This window comes from Capsicum annuum, chromosome 11 (genome assembly GCF_002878395.1).
Source record: "Capsicum annuum cultivar UCD-10X-F1 chromosome 11, UCD10Xv1.1, whole genome shotgun sequence".
Lineage (NCBI taxonomy): Eukaryota > Viridiplantae > Streptophyta > Magnoliopsida > Solanales > Solanaceae > Capsicum > Capsicum annuum.
The window spans coordinates 147,616,825-147,631,247 of record NC_061121.1 but is presented as its reverse complement, the minus strand read 5'-3'; positions in this window follow the sequence as shown (position 1 = coordinate 147,631,247).

Here is a 14,423-nt window from a genome sequence, read left to right as displayed (position 1 = left end):
CCCTTCCCATGATCCTGCACATAGCGGAAGTTTTAGTGCACCAAAATATTTCTTCTTTTAAAAAAAATATTTTCTTTTTCCTTTTCGCTTTTATCTTTAACTTCTATTCTCTTTCTTCTTTTTTTCCTTTTTATCTTTTTAATTTTTTTTTGTTTTCTTGGTACTTTTGTCTTTTTTTTTTCTTTTTTGTGTTTTCTCTTTTTTTTTCGTTTTTCTATTTTGGTTTCATTCTTTTCACTTTTTTCTCTCTTTTTTATCTGTAACTTCTATTTTTTATTTTTAAATTTTTGAAAATATGGCTACGTCGAGTACAAATTATGTATGATAACGAAAATACAACAAACACTTATTATATTCATATTTACACCATTATTTATATTTTTGTCTTCATTGATACAATTGTATTTGTATTTCTATTTTATAGTTAATACTTGTATGAATGTATTTAATTGGTAAAAGAGACAATGGATTGTAATTAATTAAAACTTAGGATAAATAGGATAATTAAAAGCTTATGTTTGCTAAGCCATGTAATTTTTGTCTTTTAAGATTTATTTATATGAGATGAAGTGAAAATGATTAAAAGAAATATTGAATTGAAAATTTTTCTGAGTTCAATTTTTACCAACTTATTTTTCTTAGATAAAATAATATGAGAATACATTATAAATTTAGTAAAGTAATATAAGAATACTAAAAAAAATAAAAATATAATTTAACTAAAATAAATTTGTATTTTAACGCGTCTACCTAGTCTCAAACTTGTGATTCAATGATTATAATTCTTTGACCAGTTTTTTAGAATAATATTATATGATGTTAATAATTTATATTTATTTATTAATCTTTACATATAGTTGATTTTTTAGTCAAATCTATATTAAATCAACATGAGAGTTATTTGGAGTTAAGATAAACTCTCTACATTGAAATTCTTAAGTCAAACTTAATTAATTTATAGTTAAAATATCACCTTGATAATCATCAATTGAATTGCTATTTAAAGGTGATTTTCCTTTTGTTGTAAGTAAAACAAAAATGAATTTAACTTTAAAAGTAATTAGACAGGGGGACCCTATCTCCCCCTATCATTTTATCTTATGTATGGAACTCCTCTCTAGAAGAATAAATCATGTGGTGGACATCCTCAACTGGACTCCCATCTCCATCAGTAAAGGTGGCCCTAACCACTCCCACATTTTCTTTGCAGATGATCTCATCCTATTTGCCAGGGCTGACCCCAAAAATTGCTAGACTATTCTGAACACTCTTAATAGTTTCAGCCACCTATCTGGACAAAGAGCTAAATCCTCTAAATCTAATATCTTCTCCCATAACTACAAGACTAAACTTAGAGAGACTCTAGCCAGTGATCTTAAATCAAAGCCAGTGGGGAGTTTAGGAAATATCTTGGATTTCCTATTTTCCAGAAAAAAAAAACCTAGGAATCAAGATTTCCAATTCATTTTGGACTCTCTGAACTCCAAACTTGGGGTTTGAAAAACCAAATTCTTAAACATGACTGGGAGAACCATACTGGCAAAAGCTTCACTCAATAGCATCCCTAATCACATAATGCAATTCATTGCCATCCCCAATAAGATCTTGAACTCTATTGATAGAATCCAAAGGAATTTCCTATGGGAACTGTTGATGGGGTTAGGAAAATCTATTGGCTCTCTTGAAACACTATCACCCTCCCAAGACTAGGGATTTAAAAAAGCCAGGCCCAAGAATGTTTCCCTTCTTATAAGCCTTGAATGGAGATTCATTAAAAACTCTAACACACTCTGGGCATCAATCCTCAAAAACAAGTATTGCAAAAAAGGCATGACCTCTAACCCCACTACCTCCAGGACCTGGAAAGCTCTCCACAAGGGCTAGAGACAATGCACTGAATCATGTACCTAGAGTGCTAAAAATGGTAAGAATATCCTCTTTTGGATGGACAAGTGGATCCCCAATCAACCTGCTCTTACGAATCTCATACAGGGCACTCTAACCCCCCATGACCAGACTATCAAGAACTCTAAAATTTGGAAGGACAACAATTGGGACTTTAGCAATCTAAACATGGAGATTTCTCAAAATCTCCAAGGCCATATCAAAAGTGTTTTTCATCCCAACCATAGAATCCTTGAGGACTCTCCTGTATGGGACCTTAAAGGCATAGAATCCTTCTCTTGTAACTTAGCTTACAAATACCTTGTTAATAAGGGGAACTCTAGCTACAGCAATTCCTCCACTAACTTCAACAATATCTGGACTCTCCCAACTCTCAATAAGATCAAATTCTTCATATGGATGCTCACTCATGATAGGATCCTCTCAAGCCTAAATCTAGCCAACAAAAGGCTTCCTATATGATACCAAACGATATCTAAATGATCACAAAACAACCATAATCTTTGCAAAATAGTCCACACGACAAGACACCAAACAAAAATAACAAACACAAACTTAAATGAAAAGAAAGATAGGTAACTTGACACAAAGAGAACATATAATATAGAAACTAAAGAGTATATTAAATTCTAAAACCTCTACAAAATACATTAACAAGCACCAAGTTCTTACGGTGATCGCCAAGGGAATTAACTCACCTCAAGATCTGCCGTTTCCCTATAAAGAACAATATTGGCTTTTCCAAACCATAAGCTACAATGGCTAGACCAAGCCCTAACTAAGAACTACACTAAGGTGGTCTACTCTTAAGAGAGAGGATTTTTAATGTCTCATATTTTTATCATTTAACAACTAATAAGAGAATACGTAAAAAGTCCAACTTATGGTATATTACAAAAGAAGACAAAAAGATCACTTTGCCCTTATTGAGAGGGGCGGTCATAGTGCGTAAATACACCTTGTTCAGTGTCCAAAATACTCGTAATGAAGGGGAAGCCAAGGTGTGTTGGACTTGAATGAATGGCGCCTCTTCAATACTCTCAAAATCGAGGATAGCTTATACTTCATGGCTTGTGGTTCTTGGGTTAACAATAGTGTAAGCATCCAAGAAACCTTCCACATAAGGGATTGCTTTAAGTCATGCTCAAAATGGGCCTTCCTTGTATATCCTTGTGCTCTCGGGGTGACAAGGTCTTGAGCCTTTAGGTGTTGGCCTCCAAAGATGTTATCAAAAGCTAAGGCAGCCATTTGACTTGTATCATCCTCCCCTCATTGAAAAGGATTCGATATCAAATCTATACCTTGAAAAATAAGAGAAAATACCAACAAGAACCACTTTCTCATGGCACGAGGGTTAAAGTTAGCACAATAATAAACATCATTATGCCAAGGTAGAACATACTTGAAATATAACTATGAATCTGTTGTGTTAGTCATGAAAATCTTAGCAAAAGACCACAAAGGGAATGGTTCTGACAAGTCTCAAGATATAAAGAAACTATAAAGGACTCAATGGTATCCCGAAGTCCCAAAGGTAAGGCTACCCGTAACTTAGGGACCATAAAATACAATTATTTCATTACCCATTTAAGTGACCTCATCAAATGTGGTGCCACTATTGGTATTAAAGTTCATCAAACACACATAGCATAGTCATTAGAACAAGTGGACCAACCAAAAATTTTCCTACCTCTACATAATACAAATCCAAAACTAGCATGGATGTCATCATAGGCAAAAATAGTATTGGAAAGAACCAAGTGTAAAGGTATACACGGGTGAAGATAAAGCATTTAAGAACATATACATTGTTTCCTTCAAGCAAATAGGAAACTTGGCATCCTCAAGTTTGTATTCATGTAATGTAAGCACAAGTGTGAAAAATAAGAATGCAAATTTAGAAACATTACCCCAAGGAATCAATGACACCTTTGCGCTCAGGTTTTCAAGAAGGACTACGCATTATTTACTCTTAAGAGTACTCTCATCTGTCAAAAAGAGATTTTGATCTTTTGGATAAATATTGTCACACTATAATGCCCTGAGTCTGTACCCGGGGCGCTATACGATGCTCATAATCCCAAAGGGCCACAAGCTAACCCATGACTAGTGCCTGCTGCATTAGCTGAATAACAATACTATAATTATGCAAAAATTAGGTGGAAACTTGCCATAAGGTTCAAAGCTATAATTAGATACTGAGTACGGTACATTAATACCAAAACTGGACATCTATCTATGAATACTCTATGTTTGAAAATCCTATATATTCTGAACAAGGAGTTGATGGGATAAGTCCCCAACTAACTCTGACTACTGAAATAAACTAATTACTAAACTACTAGAATAATAATTCTATCCTCAAACAATGAGAACTCACTACTAGTCTACTGCTGATGGATCGGGCTGCTAAGTATGATCGGGAGCCCGTACGTCTGATCCTATAATGTAAGACATCATAGCACAAAAGAAAGGTATGCGTCAGTACTGTGAATGTACTGGTATGCTAAGTAAGATAGGTTGAGATGCATGGGTTCATATGCACGAACAATACTGATTGAATAACATGAGTATAACTGAATGAGAATACATGCATGAAATACATAAACTGTAACTGAGGTCATGGTAACATTGGATACTACGTTTGGAATCACTGGTTTACTGACATCTAGTTTAATTATACTGTATTACTATTAACTGAGTGACTATATTTGATAGTCTTGATTTTGTGGAACTATTCTAAGTTCCATACTGAATAAATTGGCTGTGTCTGATAGCCCTGATTTCTGTAGAACTAAATGGAGTTCTATTCTAAAGACTGAAACTGAGACTATGAGAGGTAATCATCTAACCGACATACCCCTTTCTGAATGAATTAGGGTCCAACCTGTAACCCCAATTGGAAGGGTGTCAGTACCGCACCATGAGTAAAGATAACCTGAGTCACCCTTATCTGACAGGTACTCTGAATGAGAATGGTGATACCCTCAACTGACAGATAGAACACCTCATCAACCCTCAACTGGCAGGTTAATGTCTCAACCTAAGCTAGCTACGTAGTTCTAGAATAGGAGGACTGCTTCTAAGGATTACACCCTCTGCTGGCAGGTAAGTCCCCATCCTTGGGTTCACTCGGTGCTGAATCATACTCCCAACTGAATAGACACTGACTAAAGTCTAAACTGTGCTAGAATGGACTGATCTGTTACTGATTCATACTGTCTAACTGAACTGAACTGAGTTCTCTGGATTCTGCTAATTGACGGAATACTACTGAATTCTGTTAACTAACAGAAATCTACTGGGTTCTGAACTAATTACTAAACTACTGATCATGATACTACCGAGTCTATTCTATAGCTACTATAACTCTAGGTAAACAACTAGATTTTTGGGTATTAAATACCCCCAAGACGCGATAGCATAGACTATAAGACATAGCACAATCTTGACATATGATAACTAATTACTTGATCCCCATTCATTTATTAAAGTATTTTGACAAACACTTGCATAACATGAACTTGTATACATACTAATATGATGGTACTTAACTATTCAACTCACATGAACAATCCACCCACACTTGGAGGGCATAGTATATACACACAATACTAAACAACATAGGGGCATTACAATTCCAAATACCAAATTCATAATTCAAAGGTTTTAAAATGAATTCTCATGATGCAAACACATATAATAAATAATTTCATACAAATCTTGCAACTACTCATGGATTAGGAACTCCATTAACATAAAAATTATGATCACATTCAAACCCAACCATAAAATTCATCAAACTCATGAACTTGTAGTAAAAAGGGTTTCTTGAACTCCAAGGGTGGAAGGAAACCCTTGGGTGAACACTTGACATACTTCAATGCCTGAATTCTTGAAGATTGGTGGTGAAATCTTTGGGATTTGAATCTTGGGTTGATACCTCTAGGGTTTGTTATTGAATGATTTTGAGAGAAAAGAGTGTAATTTGCTTTGTGAGGGCTAAATTTTATGTATTAGGGGCTAATTCAAAATGGGAAAATATCCCAAATACCCCTCTGGATGTTGTTTTAATTACTAAAAAATATACCCAACGACGAGCAGACCGACGCATTGTGTCGATGGGGTGAATGCTATAGCCGATGCGCCACGTAGAGTCCATGTCGGCTCACTAGAATTTGCATTGAGAGCTGGTAAATAGTACTCATCAACATGATAGGCAACGCAGCGCATTGAGATCGCATCGATACACTGGTTTGGACTTCCAAACGTGCCTCAAACGAAGTTCAAAATATTTGAAATATGTCTGAGAACACCTACTGACATTCTTGATCATGAATTAACCTAAAAATCGATATTTAAATGTCATAAGAGTCATGTAAAAGGATCGCCAACTTACGAAGGCTAAAATAACTCTAAGTATGAACACCTAGCTAAATTTTTTCCCTAAGTCTCGGACCCCTTACTAGCTTTTACAGGACTGAATCAAGCTAAGGATTTACGGGGTCTTACAATATCTCCCCCTTGGGAACATTCATCCTCGAATGAGACTGACTAAGATAAGAATGCTGATAGACTGAATTTAGATATGAAATATGTACAACTGAAGTATGATTTCTGGATTGAAATTACTGATAAAATGAAATTTTATACTGAACATGAATATTTGATGCATGTGTACATAGATGAACATGATTCATAAATGCGGGACTGGGATTGTTAATAAGTAGAGTGTCTCATGATGAACATGTATATCTAATGCATGAAGACATAAATGAACATGCAACGGTAACTGGTACAAAGTCTATAAAAACTGAGTAAGTTCAATAAAAACTGTTACCTTGAGCTGAGTCTAAGTTTGCAGAGAAAAAGTGAGGATACTTGGTCTGCATATCTTCCTCTGCTTCCCAAGTAGTTCCCTCAACTGACTGGTTCCGCCAAAGAACTTTGACTAGATGGATTTCTTTGTTCCTCAGTCTGCAAATTTGATAGTCAAGGCTTTCAACTAGAATATCCTCATAAGAGAGGTTGTTCTAAACATCTATACCCCTTAGGGACTACAACTACTGGGTTACCTATGCATTTCATTAGAAAGGAGACATAGAACACTGGATAGACTAAAGCTAAATCTGAAGGCAACTCAAGATCGTAAGCTACCTTTTCAAAATGGCTGAGAATTTGAGAAGGACCTATATATCGGGGAGTGAGCTTCCCCTTCTTGCCAAACCTCTTCACTCCTTTGATAGGAGAGATCTTCAAATACACATAATCACCAATCTCAAACTCGAGATCCTTTCTCCGCATATCTGCGTATGATTTTTGTCAGCTCTAAGCTATCTTAAAACTTTCCCTGATCAACTGAACCTTCTCTAAGGTGTCAAACTCCAAGTCAGGACCTACCACTGTGGCTACTCCCACTTTAAACTAACCAATAGAAGACCTACATCTCCTCCCATAAAGCTTCTCAAATGGAGCTATCTAATTACTGGAATGATAGCTGTTATTATATGCGAACTCAATCAAAGACAAGTCTATCACACATGCTTGCAGCATATCTTCGAAAGTCTGAATGGTCCTTTCTGCTTGACCATCTGTCTGAGGGTGAAAGGTTGTACTGAGGTGAACTTAGGTACCAAGACCCTTCTGAAATGTCTTCCAGAAATGAGAGTTGAACTGTTTACCTCTATTTGAGATAATAGATAACGGAACTCCATACAATTTGACCAACTTTTTGACATAGAGTTTGGCATAGTACTCGGCTAAAAAAGAGGTATGGACTGGTAGGAAATGAGTTGATTTGGTCATCCTGTCTACAATGACCCAGACTGAATTATGGTGATGATGAGTACGAGGAAAACCCATCATAAAATCTATGTTCACCTCCTCCCACTTCCAAGTATGGATATTGAACTCTGGCATAGTCCCACTAGGCCTTTAATGCTTGATATTAACCTGCTGACATGTTGAGTACTTGGCTACAAACTCTACAATGTCTCTCTTCATCCCACTCCACTAATAAATCTCCCACAAATCATGGTACATCTTAGTGTCCCCTAGATGAATAGAGTAACGCAGACCATGCACTTCTACAAAAATCCACTATCTTAGGTCATCTACACTTGGTACACATAGGCAACCCTAACAATGCAGAACACTATATCATCCTTAAGAGAAAATCTCTATCTTCTGATCTTTGACTGATTCTTTCAACCTAACTAAACTGGGATCCCTATTCTGCTTTTCCTTCACTTCAGAAACCAGGGTTGATTTTGAACCATTCTGTACCCATAACTACCTTTTGCTGAATCGACTAAGAGAACGCCTAGTCGGGCAAGCTGATGAACTTCCTGAGCTAACTTCTTCCTACCATCATTCACGTGATTAATACTACCCATAGACATCCTACTAAGAGCATCAGCCACTATATTGGCCTTTCCCGGATGATACAGGACACTCAAGTCGTAGTCCTTCAACAACTCCAGCCACCTTCTTTGATAGAAGTTTAGGTCTTTCTAAGAGAATATTTATTGTAGGCTCTTATAGTCAGTGAACACATCAACGTGCACACCATACAAGTAATGCCTCCAAATCTTTAAGGCAAAAACTACTGCTACTAACTCAAGATCATGAATTGGATAGTTCTTTTCATAGGGCTTAAGCTGTCTAGAGGCATAGGCTATGAACTTACCTCTTTTCATTAAAACATACCCCAAACAAACTCTTGAAGCATCACAATACACAACAAAGTCATCTAAACCATCTGGTATAGTCAAAACTAGGGCTGTAGTGAGTCAAGTCTTTAACTCCCGAAAACTCTTTTCATAAGAATCTGATCACTAAAATTTGACCTTCTTCTAAGTCAATCTGGACATAGGATATTTAATAGAGGATAATCCCTCAACAAATCATCGGTAATAGCTAGCCAAACCCAAAAAACTCTGGATATTTGATGGAGAGATGGATCTGAGCTAATTTTTCACTGCTCCTATTTTTTGGGGATCAACTCTAATGCCATCATCAAAAATGATATGGCCGAGAAAGGCTACTGACCTTAGCTAAAATTTGCACTTACTAAATTTGGCGAATAGCTAATGGTTTCTAAGAGTCTGTAATATAATTCTGAGATGGTCTGCATGATCATGCCCACTGTGGGAGTAGACAAGGATGTCATCTATGAAGACTATGATGAACATATTCAAGCACTAATTAAACACACGGTTCATTAAGTCCATGAAAGCTGTTGGGGAATTAGTAAGACCAAATGACATGACTACGAATTCGAATTGACCATACCTAGTTCTGAAAGCTATTTTTAGAATGTCACATTCTCTGACTCTGAGCTAATGATAGCCTGATCTTTGGTCTATCTTAGAAAAGTAATTGGTACCCTGAAGTTGGTCAAACAAGTCATCGATTCTGGGAAATGGATACTTGTTCTTGATCGTGACTTTATTTAGCTGATGGTAGTCTATACATATTCTGAGATAACTGTCTTTCTTATGGATGAATAGAATTGGTGCACTCCACGGGGACACACTGGGTCTAATGAATCCCTTATCTAGGAGATCTTTAAACTGTTCTTTTAATACTTTGTGTTTTGTTGGAGCCATTCTACATAGAGGAATATAGATAGGCTAAGTAGCTGGAAGAAGGTTTATTTTGAAGTCAACTTCCCTTTTGGGAGAAACTCCAAGAAAATCTTTGGGACAAATGTCTGGGAATTCACATGCTACTGACACTGCAAGATTAGGAGTTTCTGAACTAGATTCTTAGACTCAAACGAAATGGCAGAAACATCCCTTAGATATCATTTTCCTTACCATAAGGTAGGAATCAAGCTGACCCCTAAGTTCTGAAGTATTACCTCTCAACTCTAGGACGGGCTCATTCGAAAATTAAAATTAGAAAAGTTTATTTGTGCAGTCAACTGAGGCATAGCATGAATGAAGCCAATCCACACCAAGAATGACATCAAAATCTACCATCTCTGATTCTACTAAGTCTGCTAAAGTGACTCTTTGAGATACCATAACCGAATAGCTCTTGTATACCTATTGGGCTATGATAGATTTACCCATTGAGGTAGAGATTAAGAAAGGCTCTGCTAGGATTTTGGGACTGACTCAATAGTCGACAGCTATATATGAAGTTACAAAGGATAAAGAAGCTCCTGGATCTACCAAAGTATAAATATATAAATGATAAACTTGTAACATACCAGAGACCACATCAGGGGAACTTTCCTGATCCTATCGGGACTGAAGGGCATAAAGTCTATTTAGGCGTTACCCACTGGTAGCATTGGAAATGGCACTCTGCTGGTTCAGGCGACCCGACTGAGCTGAGAGGCAGTTATGCTGACCCTAGGAAACTGACTGGGGATAATCTCTGACTCTGCGACCTATCTTGCCACACCTAAAACACACTTCACTGCCAACCCTACAGATATCTTACTGGTTTTTGCCATATTTCTGGCAAAGAGGATTAGTTTGGGTGTTGCTGACACTAACCTAAGGTTTAGGGCGTGGTGCCCTATCTCTGTTACCGTCTCTAAATTTTGGCATTGGAGCACTGGATGAGGATGGAGCTAGAACTGAGGATTTTGGGCAAAACTAAGAATGATTCCCACTCTCTGACCTAGGCTGAGCGAAGTTGAAACTACTTGTTCTCAATTTCTTGTTCTCCTTCTCTTTCTCCCTATTTTTAAGCCTCCTCTATTTGCTGAGCGTGGACCATGAGCCTGGATATGTCCATCTACTTAATCAGCATTGCGGTCCTACACTCCTTGACCATATTGTTAGACACTATAGACACAAACTTACTCATCCTGGACTGGTTATCTGCAATCACATGAGAAGCATAGAAGATTAATAAATTCTAGAACTTTTGCCTCCCTCAACTCCAATGGGAAGAACCTATCCAGAAAAGCAGTGGCAAATACTTCCCACTCTATGGGCCCTACATCTGTGTCCTTTTTCTACTTTTCACTATTTAAACCATGAGTGAACCACATCCTTCAACTGATATACGGCCAACTCATCACTCTCAATAGCAGTCACCCCCATAATATCTATAACTTTCTGCACCTGATCAAGAAATTCCTGAGGGTCCTTATCTGACTTAGACCCAGTAAATGATGGAGAGTTCATTCGAGTGAAGTCTCAAATCTTGGATGCAGTAGTATTGGCCACTGGGTTGGTCAAAATTGCAGCTGGGCATTCATTCTTGGCTGCTACAGAATGAGATAGGGTGGTGAAGGCTGCTCTGAATTCAGCGTAGGAGACATGTTCGTCCAGGGGATCCAAATGAATAGGCTGAGGAGCTGGTTAGTCTCTTATTTCTCTTCCCTTAGTCCTCTTTAAAGGCATATTCTATAAATAGAAGAGAAACTTGGATTAGACAGAGAGTTTAACTTGAGCTTGTGCCCACCCGAACGACATTATTACTGAAAGAAGGGAAACTTTTCCTCAAACATCTAATAGCCTTCTGTCCATAAGTGAGGTACGCTACACACCCATGCACAAGACTCTACTAGATGTAGCTTTTAGACTTTCTAGGACTCTGTTGAACCTTAGGCTCTGATACTAAGTTTGTAACCCCCCGAGTCTGTATTCTGGGCGCTACACGGTGCTCATAATCCCGAAGGACAATAAGCTAACCTATGACTGGTACCTGCAGTATTAGCTGAATAACAATACCATAATTATGCAAAAATTAGGCAAACACTTGCCATAAGGTTCAAACCTGTAAATAAATACTGAGTGTGGTACATCAATACCATAACTGAACATTTGTCTATAAATACTCTATGTCTAAAAAGCTTTTACTGTCTGAACAATGAGTTGATGGGATAAGTTCCCAACTAACTCTATTACTAAAGTAAACTGAGTACTGAACTACTGGAATAATAATTTTGTCCTCGAACAATAAGGACTCAGCACTAGTATGTTCCTGATTGATCGGACTGTTAAGTATGATCGGGAGCCCATATGTCTGAACCTATGATATAAGATATTATAGCGCAAAAGAAAGGTATGCATCAGTACTTTGAATGTACTGGTATGCTAAGTGAGGTAGGCTGAGATGCATGGGTTCATATGCATGAACAATACTGACTGAATAACATGAGTATAACTAAATGAGAGTACATACATGAAATACATAAATTATAACTGAGGTCATGGTAACACTGGATACTGCATTCGGAATCACTAGTTTACTGATATCTAAGTTTACTTAGACTGTATTACTGTTAATTGAGTGACTATATCTTACAGTCCTAATTCTGTGGAACTATTATGAGTTCCATACCAAACTACGTGATTGTGTTTGGCAGTCCTGAATTCTGCAGAGTTGAACTGAGTTCTACTCTGAAAATTGAAATTGGGATTGTGGGAGGTAACCATCTAATCAATATGCCTATTTCCGAATGAATTAGGGTCCAACCTATAAACCCGATTGGAAGGGTGTCAGTACCGTGCCATGGGTAAAAATAAGCTAAGTCACCCTCATCTAGCAGGTGCTCTGAATAAGAATGGTGGTACCCTCAACTGGCAGGTAGGACACCTCATCAACCCTCAACTGGCAGGTTGATGTCTCAACCTATGCTGGCTACGTAGTTCTGGAACACAAGGACTGATTCTAAGGATCACACCCTCTGCTGGCAGGTGAGTAACCATCCTTGAGTTCACTCGATGCTGAATCCTACTCCCAACTGAATGGACACTGGACTGAATTCTAAATTGTGCTAGGCTAGACTGATTTGTCACTGATTCATACTGTCTGACTGAACTGAACTGAGTTCTTTGGATTTTGCTAACTGATAGAATACAACTAAATTTTGTTAACTAACTGAACTCTACTGGATTCTGAACTGATTACTAAACTACTGATCATGATACTACCGAGTCTATTCTATAGCTACTATAGCTCTAGGTAAATAGCTAGATTTTTAGGTATTAAATACCTCCAGGAAACGATAGTATATACTATAAGAATAGCATAATATTGACACATGATAACTAATTACTTGATCATCATTCATTCATTGAAGAATTTTGACAAACACTTGCATAACATGAACTTGTATACATGCTAATATGATGGGACTTAACTATTCAACTCACATGAACAATCCACCCATATTTGGGGGGCATAATATATTCACACAATACTAAACAACATGAGGGCATTACAATTCCAAATACCAAATTCATAATTCAAAGGTTTCAAAATTAATTCTCATCATGCAAACACATTTAATAAACAATTTCATACAAATCTTACAACTACTTATGGATTAGGAACTCCATTAACATGGAAATCATGATCCATTCAAACCTAACCATGAAATTCATCAAACTCATGAATTTGTAGTAAAAAGGGTTTCTTGAACTCCAAGGGTGGAAGGAAACCCTTGGATGAACACTTAACATACCTCAATTCCTGAATTCTTAAAGATTAGTGGTGAAATCCTTGGAATTTAAATCTTGGGTTGATACCCCTAAGGTTTATTCTTGAATGATTTTGAGAGAAAAGAGTGTAATTTTCTTTGTGAGGGCTGAATTTCATGTTTTAGGGGCTAATTCCAAATGGGGAAATATCCCAAATAGCCCTCTGGATGCTGTTTTAATTACTAAAAAATGTGCCCAACGACGAGCAGACCGACGCATTGCATTGATGGGGTCGACGCTATGGCCAATGCGCTGTGTTGAGTCTGTGTTGGCTCACTGGAATTTGCACTGGGAGCTGGGGAAATATACTCATCAATGCAATGGGTGATGCACCGCATTGAGATCGCATTGTTCCACTGGTTTGGACTTCTAAACATGCCTCAAACGAAGTTTGTAAAATTTGAAACATGTTCGAGAACACCTACTGGCATTCCTGATCATGAATTAACCTAAAAATTAATATTTAAAGGTCATAAGGGTCATGAAAAAAGATCGCCAACTTAAGAAGGCTAAAATAACTCTAAGTATGAACACTTAGCTAAATTTTTTTCTAAGTCTGGGACCCCTTACTAGCTTTTACAAGACTGAATCAAGCTTAGAATTTTGCAGGGTCTTACACACACCATAGTGGATTAGTATATCAGCTATAGACTTCAAGGCAATATATACCGTTATTTTCTCCACTAGGTTCCTTAGGAGTGTGTATATCATCTTCAAACAAGACATTATACCTAAAGAAAGCATGATATATCTCACGGGCAGATTTAGAGCTAGCAAATTCCTCACTCTCTAAAAGATTAATATCAAATTTTAAAGAGGTTTCAAGCATAAAATTGTCCCAAGAATGGCTCTCCGATTCACTCCTATTTTGTTGATCAATATTTTCAAGTATTTTACTCACTTGAGTTCTATTAATCACATCACACACATACTCAAGTGGTGGACAAGTTTCATAAATAAGTTGGTCAACATAATTTTCACATGATGGTGTACTTTCATTCCACATCATAGCTTCAATACTAGGTGGACATAAGTCAATCTTACAAGAAGAGTCAACTCGGTCAT